This window comes from Mytilus californianus, unplaced genomic scaffold (genome assembly GCF_021869535.1).
Source record: "Mytilus californianus isolate M0D057914Y unplaced genomic scaffold, xbMytCali1.0.p SCAF_2, whole genome shotgun sequence".
NCBI lineage: Eukaryota > Metazoa > Mollusca > Bivalvia > Mytilida > Mytilidae > Mytilus > Mytilus californianus.
The window spans coordinates 32,163,003-32,173,799 of NW_026262668.1; positions in this window are offsets into that span (position 1 = coordinate 32,163,003).

Sequence of the window (10,797 nt, forward strand, 5' to 3'; positions counted from 1 at the left end):
GAACAACAAATTAGAGCTTTCTGAAATTTGGTATCTGACTTTATGTGGGCATGCTTTACTGTGTGATGGGTTTTCAGATTCATTACTCGTAAACTTATTGTTTACCGAATAATATTGAGATATTCTAACACATGGCCATGTTTGAAATTTTTGTTGCATTTTTCAAGGGAACAAAATACATGTATCAGAGCTTCCTAAAATTTGTTAAAAGGTTTCATATGAACATGATACAGAGTGGCATGTGTTTCACATTCATACCTTATCAACTGTCTGATTCATTCTTATCCTTAATGACCATGTATGAAATTTTTGTTACATTTTTCTCAGGATCTGCAAGAGAGGGACGAAAGATACCAGAGGGACAGTCAAACTCATAGATCGAAAACAAACTGACAACGCCATGGCCAAAAATAAAAAGTCAAACAGACAAATACTAGTACAGATGACACAACATAGAAAACTTACGACTAATCAACTCGAACCCCACCAAAAACTGGGGGTGATCTCAGGTGCCCCGGAAGGGTAAGCAGATCCTGCTCCACATGTGTCACCCGTCGTGTTGCTTATGTTATTACAAATCCGGTAAATAGTCTTAATTCAGTAGGTCATATTCGTGAAAAAGGGAAGGGTATTGTAGTTACGACATAAGGAACATATCCGATATCATCAGTGAAACGGTTATTCCATAACGGTCAACCAACTTGTGATGGCGTCCGTAAAATTTACGAAGGGATGATTTCAACTTCACCATTTGGAACTCTTGGTTTAATAGCTTCCTTGTGAGCAGCAATCATCTATCAAGGAAATCATGATAGGACATTCAAGCCCGGGAATAATCAGAGCAACCTGATATTTGGTATCAACATTTATCTTTCACTGCTCTTTAACTTCCTGTTTACCAAATACCTAAAGGGGGAGTATCTGATTAGGAAAAGCTAACAGTTCAGTCTGCAGCAAAACATGATTGTGTTATGTGAACTTAACCTACCTGCTTATCAGGAACTATGTTGCACATCTGGGAGCTTAAGTCAATATATCATAATCACAGTAATTAGAAAAAAAATACAGTATTTACTGCCCAAGTTGACAAATGAATCATGTGTGGAGAACATATACAATAATTTGACATACAGGTGGAAATTAATTTTTGAGAATTTTGTATTCACTGCATATAAAAAGGCTGCAAAGCACTAGCAGTCTTTGGTGTATAAAGCTTGTGGAATAAGATGACACTCATCATACATATTCACAATATTTCTGAAAATTATGATGACAGTAACTCAGTTAACTCGGTAAAACCTGCCAACTTCCTCAATTATGGTGATCTCCCATGAGTGATGTTGAACAACACTTGAAATCCAAAATTATATAAAGGATAAAATATCTTAAAAAAAGGCACAATATAGTCATTCAAAACTATTGAATATTAGATTAAAAATACTTTTGACATGAATAAGAGACATTAAGGTTCCCCTTGTGCTTATAAAAATCCTATTAACTCCACCTGCTTGGCCGCCACATAGTGATCTCCCAAGGATTTTTTTTATAGTGCTGTGGTAAGTGTGCAATATTAAACTGATTCACCTTTTGGTCTGAGGACTTTGATTTTCGTTGTCTACAAATATAGTCCCTAGTGTGGACAGTATATAACTTGCAAATTTTTTTCATACACTTTCCAAATTTATTTCTTTATATTTAATGCATGAAATATTAAGTAGGGGGATGAAATTACATTTAAAAAAAATTTGGGTGATGAATTTTTATGTAAAGTAGTGATTTGGTCAAGTTAAAAAAGGTCACAAATTAGTATGTCTGAAGCTGTCAAACTGAATTATAGACCCTCTTAACATAGAATTGTCCATATTTTGAGTTAGAGCTGGTAGATTTCTATAATTTTGATATTATTTGTCCCAAAAGTAGTACACTACACTGTAAAAATCTTTTTGAAATATTTTTGTAAATAATTTGATTACACCCTCCCATTTTTAGCTCACCTGGCTCAAAAGGCCAGAGGTCCCTTATCTTTTACAAAAATATGCTCCTCTGAAACTACTCTGCCAAATTGAACCAAACTAAGCCTCAATTATCCTTGGGATATATAATTAAAAAATTATGGCCTATGAATCTGCTGGCCAGCCAATAAGGCCACCAAGGCTAAAAATAGAACAAAAGGGTAAAATATTTTGATATTTACAAATTGTGTTTGTTTTTATGCCCCCACTGCTGTGAAGGGAGCATTTAGTTATACCCTTGTCCGTCTGTACATCTGTTCATTGTCCATACGTCCCAAAATAAGTTTCTGTTCTCTTAAGTTTAGTTTGCCTCAACCAAATGATATAAATCTTATTACCACCAAACACAAATCAAGTTTGAATTTGGGCCGTGTCACTTTGGCTGTTCTTGAGTTATGTCCCTTTGTAAATGCAGAATTTGTCGTATATTTACAAGCGGGTGTTCCATGGAAAAAATCTTCATTTTTTGTCTGTTATTTTGATAGACAGTTAAGAAAGAAATTGTCAGTAAATTTCTTATAAGAATTCTTGCCCCTGAATGATGACTTTGTCCAAATTATTTTTTTAGGGTTAAAACTATAAAAGGGGCAGGGGTGTTTCTAGGATATTTGAAAGAGGGGGCGTAGAATACAATCTTTCGCCGATCGGAGCGAGGCGAAAAAAATTTTGGACCTTTTTTTGGCTAAAAAACATAAAATAATTGTGAAATGCACTAATGTAACGGATCTGACTTGGAGCATGTATATTTTATAGTTAAAGTGTCAGGGTTTGATATTTTTTATGCCGAATTCTCTCAATTAATTGTCTATGGTATATTAAAATGATTGGATGGATCTTAACAGCAGTAGACCAATAACTAGAAATTCCAAATATTAGGGTATAGGGCGTTACTTTACATTTCAATAGTCCTAGGCCAGGATTTTATGAACGGGAGGCGTAATTCCAGTTGCCCAGGTATAGGGTCCATGGGGAAGGTCAGCTCCTGGATTTCAACAATTTAGCATCAAATTATGAAGTATTATAACAGACTCCATGATAGACAAATTGGTGAAAATAGTCTGCCTTCGGATCATTCAAATTATGTATTGATTAACATGTGGATATCAAATCTTTGGAAGAAGTTGTAAATTCAGTTAAAAGGTTATATAAATTGGGCATGAAAAATGAAAAATAAATCTTTAACGATAGCTTTTTCTGAAATTTTGATATATATATATATCCATAAAATTGAGAATGGAAATGGGAAATGTGTCAAAGAGACAACAACCCGACCATAGAACAGACAACAGCAGAAGGTCACCAACAGGTCTTCAATGCAGCGAGAAATTCCCGCACCCGGAGGGGTCCTTCACCTGGCCCCTAAACAAATATATATACTAGTTCAGTGATAATGAACGCCATACTAAACTCCAAATTGTACACAAGAAACTAAAATTAAAAATAATACAAGACTAACAAAGGCTATAGGCTCCTGACTTGGGACAGGCGCAAAAATGCGGCGGGGTTAAACATGTTTATGAGATCTCAACCCTCCCCCTATACCTCTAGCCAATGTAGAAAAGTAAACGCATAACAATACGCACATTAAAATTCAGTTCAAGAGAAGTCCGAGTCTGATGTCAGAAGATGTAACCAAAGAAAATAAACAAAATGACAATAATACATAAATAACAACAGACTACTAGCAGTTAACTGACATGCCAGCTCCAGACTTCAATTAAACTGATTGAAAGATTATGTCTTCATCATATGAATATCAGGCACAATCCTTCCCGTTAGGGGTTTAGTATCATACCATCATAACATATATGAGAAGAACATAACCCGTGTCATGCCAACAACTGGGTTTTAAATAAATGTGTTTAGTGCCGATGCAAAGACCCTATAAGTGAATCAATATTAACGCCAAAATATGCAATCTTTAATGACCTGACAACAGTATCGTAACTATATCCCTTCTTAATAAGTCTGTTTAAAGGTTTTGTTAGCTTCAGAGGTGAATACTGACATTTTTGTGCTTTATAAAGAATATTTCCATAAAAAATTGGATGTGAAATACCTGAACGTATAAGAAGTCTGCATGTTGAGCTATATTTACGAATGATGTCCTTATACCGATGATAAAATTTAGTAAATGTTTTGACTAGTTTGTGATATCGAAAACCCTGATGTAATAATTTTTCAGTAATACATAAATTTCTCTCGTTAAAATCTAAAACATTGTTATATACACGAGCGAATCGTACAAGTTGAGATATATAAACACCGTAAGATGGTGACAAGGGAACGTCACCATCTAAAAATGGATAATTAACGATAGGAAATGAAAAATCATCTCTTTTATCATATATTTTAGTATTAAGCTTTCCGTTAATGATATAGATATCAAGATCGAGGAAAGGGCAGTGGTCATTGTTAGTATTAGCTTTATTTAAAGTAAGTTCAACAGGATAAATTTCTTTAGTATACATACTGAAGTCGTCATTATTGAGAGCCAAAATATCATCCTAATATCTAAAAGTATTATTAAATTTGTGTATCAGATGTTGTTTTGATGGGTCTTTGCTGATTTTTGTCATAAATTGTAACTCATAGCAATACAAAAAAAGGTCCGCAATAAGTGGTGCCCAGTTAGTCCCCATTAGAATTCCGATAACCTGACGATATACGGAATCTTCAAAGCGAACAAAAATGTTATCTAGTAAAAATTCAAGGGCATATATAGTATCAAAGCATGTCCAATTGACATAGTTTTTTTGTTTATTGCTACTAAAAAATGACCTAAAAGAGTTTGAACATATATATTCACATTCTGACTTTTTAAATGCCCATTTAATTAGGTGTGTGAATTTTTTCTTAATGAGAATGTGAGGCAATGTAGTATATAGGGTAGAAAAATCAAAACTTTGAACAGATTCAAAATCTCCAATATATGCATGCAATTTATCAAGTACTTCCAACGAGTTCTTGACACTCCAAAAGTAATTAATTCCACTATTTTCGAAGGCCTTATTTTAACAATTTATTATCCCTACCCGTTTTGTTAAAATATACCTTTTCACTTTTTGGTCTTTTGGAAAATGTTGTTTGTGCTGTATTTAGACCCCTTTACAAAGAAATTTGTTTTGCATGCACACGTATAAAAATTGCGGTTTTTATCCAACGCAATCATAGGTTTGAACGTTGTTTTCAATTTAGTAGATATAAAAAGATGTGGTATGAGTGCCAATGAGACAACTCTCCATCAAAGTCACAATTTATAAAAGTAAACCATTATAGGTCAAAGTACAGTCTTCAACACGGAGCCTTGGCTCACACCGAGCAAGCTATAAAGGGCCCCAAAAATTACTAGTGTAAAACCATTCAAACGGAAAAACCAACGGTCTAATCTATATAAGAAACGAGAAACACTTATGAACCACATCAACAAACTACTGAACATCAGATTCCTGACTTAGGACAGGTGCAAACAGTTGCAGCGGGTTTAAACGTTTTAATGGTACCAAACATTCACCCTTATCTGAAACAATAGTGTAACATTGTATCTATAATACCCCGTTCTAGATGGTCAAATCTGACCCCTTCCAATGCAAGGCGAAACAAACATAACCCCATTTCAGACAATTTAGCTGAAAATGCAACCCCGTTTGTCGGAACATACCCGGTATCATATATATAGCGAGTATCCCCCGGGTAGATGTAGAATGGCCATTGGGGAAGTGTCACACAAAACAACCATTTCATGTATAGATTTACTTACCGCTTTAGTTGTCACGTTTAAAAAAGGTGTCCAAGTCAGTATAAAAAGAAATCAGAGTATGTGTTTAATTAATGAATATGATAAATTGCCATATTCAATACAATATAAGCAGATAACGATATTTTTTTTTTTTTTTTTTTTGAAAAGGGTTTTTTTTTTTTTTTTTTTTTTTTTTAAAAGGGGGGGGGGGGGGGGGGGGATACGCCCAATACGCCCTTACCTGGACCCGACCCTGAGGGGGAAACTGAAAACCGAAAAAAATATCAGCAATACATGATCAACAAAAAATTATTTTAGTCATGGATTATATTCTAGTCTACAATGTTGGAAGTTTAATTGTTTTATTGTCACAGCCATTTTTTTACTGATTGATAACCTAAAATAAAAAGCACAAGTCTTGGTATCAGGTCGTTCCAGTCCCAAGTTGTTTTCATTGCTTTTTCATTCTTTAATGAAAGAACCTTAGTGAGCGCGCTCACATACCCCACGTCCCCACATTGTCATTGGAGAAATAGAATAAGTGTAAGAAAAAAAAATTATATCAGAACAAAAAATTGAATCATAATTTCCTGTCAATATGCACATCTACATAGTATGTCCTCATTATCTACACATGTTCATGAAATTCTGTTGTGTGGTTTGAGAGGAGTTGCGATGATAAAAGGTTGCAGTAGTATATTGGGCAAATAAGTTCAAAGGGGCATAACTCCTAGAAAAAAATTTGAATCGTAATTTCCTGTCGATATGCACATCTACGTAGTATGTCCTTATTATCTGAAAAGGTTTCATGAAATTCTGTTGTGTGGTTTGAGAGGAGTTGCGATGACTAAAGGTTGCAGTAGTATATTGGGCAAATTAGTTCAAAGGGGCATAACTCCTGGAAAAAAAATTGAATCGTAATTTCCTGTCGATATGCACATCTACGTAGTATGTCCTTATTATCTGAAAAGGTTTCATCAAATTCTGTTGTGTGGTTTGAGAGGAGTTGCGATGACAAAAGGTTGCAGTAGTATATTGGGCAAATAAGTTTAAAGGGGCGTAACTCCTGGAAAAAAAAATTGAATCGTAATTTCCTGTCGATATGCACATCTACGTAGTATGTCCTTATTATCTGAAAAGGTTTCATGAAATTCTGTTGTGTGGTTTGAGAGGAGTTGCGATGACAAACTGTTGCAGTAGTACATTAAAGTAAATAAGTTCAAAGGGGCGTAACTCCTAGAAAAAGAATTGAATCGTAATTTCCTGTCGATATGCACAACTACATAGTATGTCCTTATTATCTAAAAAGGTTTCGTGAAATTCTGTTGTGTGGTTTGAGAGGAGTTGCGATGACAAGAAACAGGACTGACAGACTCGTTGCGTGGGGTATAATAATTTCATAATTGCGTAAAAGTATGTTTTTGCTTAATTTTTTATTGAAATTTATTTTAATTTGATTTAGGATTCCTCAAATGCAGTATCTAAATGGATTTTAATTTGAAATCAATTCCCTCCAATATGAAACTATAACAAATTTGTTTCTAGGCGCAGCTAATACATTAATTTATATATTGGTCCCAGGACACAGTGATACAGTAAATGTTGTTTGTGTCGTATTATAAGCAGTCTCTTTTCTACCCAGGATTTTAAGTCAAATTTCATCCTATTCCCAATGCAAAAGTGAAAACAGGTTGATATTTTCAAATATATGTAAACAAATTTATTGGCTTATTGCATCAAAATATCGTGTGTTTGGATTGTTTACTAGTAACACATCAGGGATTTTTGCAACTTTATGGCATATGCCAAATTACCTTTCATAAATTCCTGGTTCGTGGGTGGTTACTGGTTCATTGTGAGCAAAGAAAAGTTAGGTGCCTTTTATTCAAACCCAAGCAATTATAAACCTGTCTATGTGATAGTAAAAATGAAAAAATAAGAAAATGTGGTATGATTGTCAATGAGACAACTCTCCACCAGAGACCAAATGACATAGAAGTTAAGAGCTATAGGTCACTGTACAGCCTTCAATAATGAGCAAAAACCCATACCGCATAGTCAGCTATAAAAGCTTATTTTGCAGTTCACCTTTTTGACACCATGAGACACAAGTATAATCTTTATTTCAAAAAAGTAAAACTCTGACGGGTTCAGATGAAAACATAAAATATATTATAGCTATATATATATGTGCATATACATAAGAAACATAAAACACATGAATAAAGTTCTATAAGTTAATAATTATATAAGTAAATAGATAATTAAACAATGTGGACCTCATTTTAGCAACTGCATGGATTACTTTATATTGCCCACAACATTAGACTAAAGATCAAATCTGGGAATAACCAGGAGCATACTTATCTCTAGGAGCAAATTTATATTACATCAATAAATCAAATAAAAAAGGTAGTGCAAAAGAGGCAGCCATAGGATTTATAAAATGTGTTTAATCCTTTCTTATAAACCAAACAATGACAGCTAAACAACAGCCAGAGCAGGTCTTACCAAAGTATGTGAGAGTCTGACTGAATCTAATAGGACCAAAGACACGATATCCTTAACCAGTGTGTTTGTTTAGACAGTTCTGCCCACTTCCATAGGGGAAAATTTAAGTATTGGTAAAAACTTTAAATGTGTTTTAAATATGTTTATAATGTACTGAAGTTCAAATATGAGTCCATCAGTTATTGTATTGATAACTGAATGTATTTGAGAATTTGCAACAATGGGTCAGATGTTCCGATTTAAAAAAAGTCAGTGGTTGATTATTCAAAAGGAGGAAGGACAGGTCCAGTGGGACGGAATGTTTTCCTTTGAAATGTTTAATTTTAATGGTTTCTTACGAATAATCAATCTATGGTTTTCAATTCGGTCTTGGTTAGCATGTGAACTTTCTCAATTTAAGACCATAGGGCCTAAATCTAAAATAGGTAGTTTATAACAAATTAGTATTACCGGTACTCAGATGCAATATCTAAATGGTTATAGGTGATTATTGCCACAAGGAAAGAAATATAAAACAATATTTTTCTTTGCCACCAGGAATGAGAGAGATTGATTAATTGTTTGTGTTTAAAGCTACTTTCAGCACTCTTGGCTATATTGTAGCGGCCAGTGTTTATTGCTGGATGAAAGAGAGAACCATGGATCTTCAGAAGGAAAAAAGATTGCAGTCAAATGCACCGGCCACTTGCTAGGGTTCCAACTCACAACCAGTGTAAATTACAGGCTAGTGATTGCTGCAGATGAAATACTTGGACCACTCTGCCACTGAGACTCCATATTACTAAGAGATCATACTAAGTGACTGTAAAGTTTCATAAGGATGCATTTACTTTTTTTTTTTTTTATGTCTAATAAGCTTTAGACTAATATAGTTAAACATAATTGTGATCTTACACTATTTGTGCATTTTCTCACTAAAATTGTCTCCTTACTTGGATTGTCAAGTTCTTGTTATGGCTGCTTCCTCACTTATAAATGAATAGGTTAAAAAAAAATTATGATTTTCCTATGAAATACATGTATGGGTAGGGATTTTTGCAAGAATCAATAAATGAATGGTTGGACATCTGTAACCACATTTGTATGTTGAGTCATCCTTTGTAGGGTGTTTAGGATGTGAATTACGGTAAACAAGAGTGTACACGCTAAAATGCCTCGCCTGCTTTACTTACCACAATTGAATTTATGTTTATTGTGTATTATTTGAAGGTTTTACTAGAAGTTTCAAAAAAATTAACATTATCAGTAATCAATGTAAATGAGGTCATGGTCAGATGAACCCTGCTAGACAGACATGTACACCTTACAATCATACCATTCACCAAATATAGTTATCATATTCCTTATGATATCCATGAAACAGACAGACCTAATTATTAAAATTATACATTGACCAATAAACCATGAAAATGAGGTCAAGTTTAGATGAACCATGCCAGACAGACATGTACACTATGCAAACATTCCATACACCAGATATAGTTGACCTATTGCTTACTGAATCTGAAAACAAACATTAACATGAAAACTTTATATTGACTAATGAAATTGAGGTCAAGGCCAGATGAATCCTAACAGATGGACATATATACATGTTACAATCATTCTATACACCAAATATAGTTGTTTTTTGCTTAAAGTATCTGACAAATATACAAAATCAGAAAAAATAACATGGCCCAATGAACCATGAAAATAAGGTCAAGGTTAGATGAAATTTGCAAGTCAGACATGTACACTTTCAATCATTCCATACACCAAATATAGATGACCTATTTCTTAAAGTATCTGAGATACCAACAACCATGTAAACTAAGACCTTGCCAGGCACCACTACACCAAATATATCACATGACAAAAACACTATAAAACAAGTATAATAATGGATAAACAGAGGAACAGATTTTCACAACCTGGCAGTCATAACTTCAAGACTAATAAAAAGAATAAAATATTTTCTGAAGAAACCATCAATAAAGATTTCCAAGATTTTGAAACTACAAAAAACTAGAGGCTCTAAAGAGCCTGTGTCGCTTAGCTGCATCTTCAACAATGGCCACTTTTCAGTAAAAATCATCATTATAGGCGAATTACTTTAATAAGAGTTAACTGACAATTTAAGTCATGTTAACATATTTGTAGATCTTATCCTGCTGATAATTATTCCTTTTTAAAGTTTCTATTTATCTACTGTGGATTCATTATTATTCGTTGGATACCAAATTTCGTGGATTTCGTAGGTACAGGTGAACCACAAAATTAAATGTTCAACGATTGACAAATTTTCTATAGGCTTGTATGCAAACTTCGACAAAACCACGAAATTAAATATCCATGAATATGTAAGTTTTCCTTAATCCATGAGGATTATGGCCATTATAGCTTTTTAGTGGATCTTGTCTTGCTGATCAAAAGCAAAAACTTCATTCAATAAGGAGTCAACTATCAACTTTGATCATGTTAATCAATTGTAAAGTTTTTATCTATCTAATATAGTTTTAAAGATATGAGGCAAAAATGCAAAAAATTGGAAAA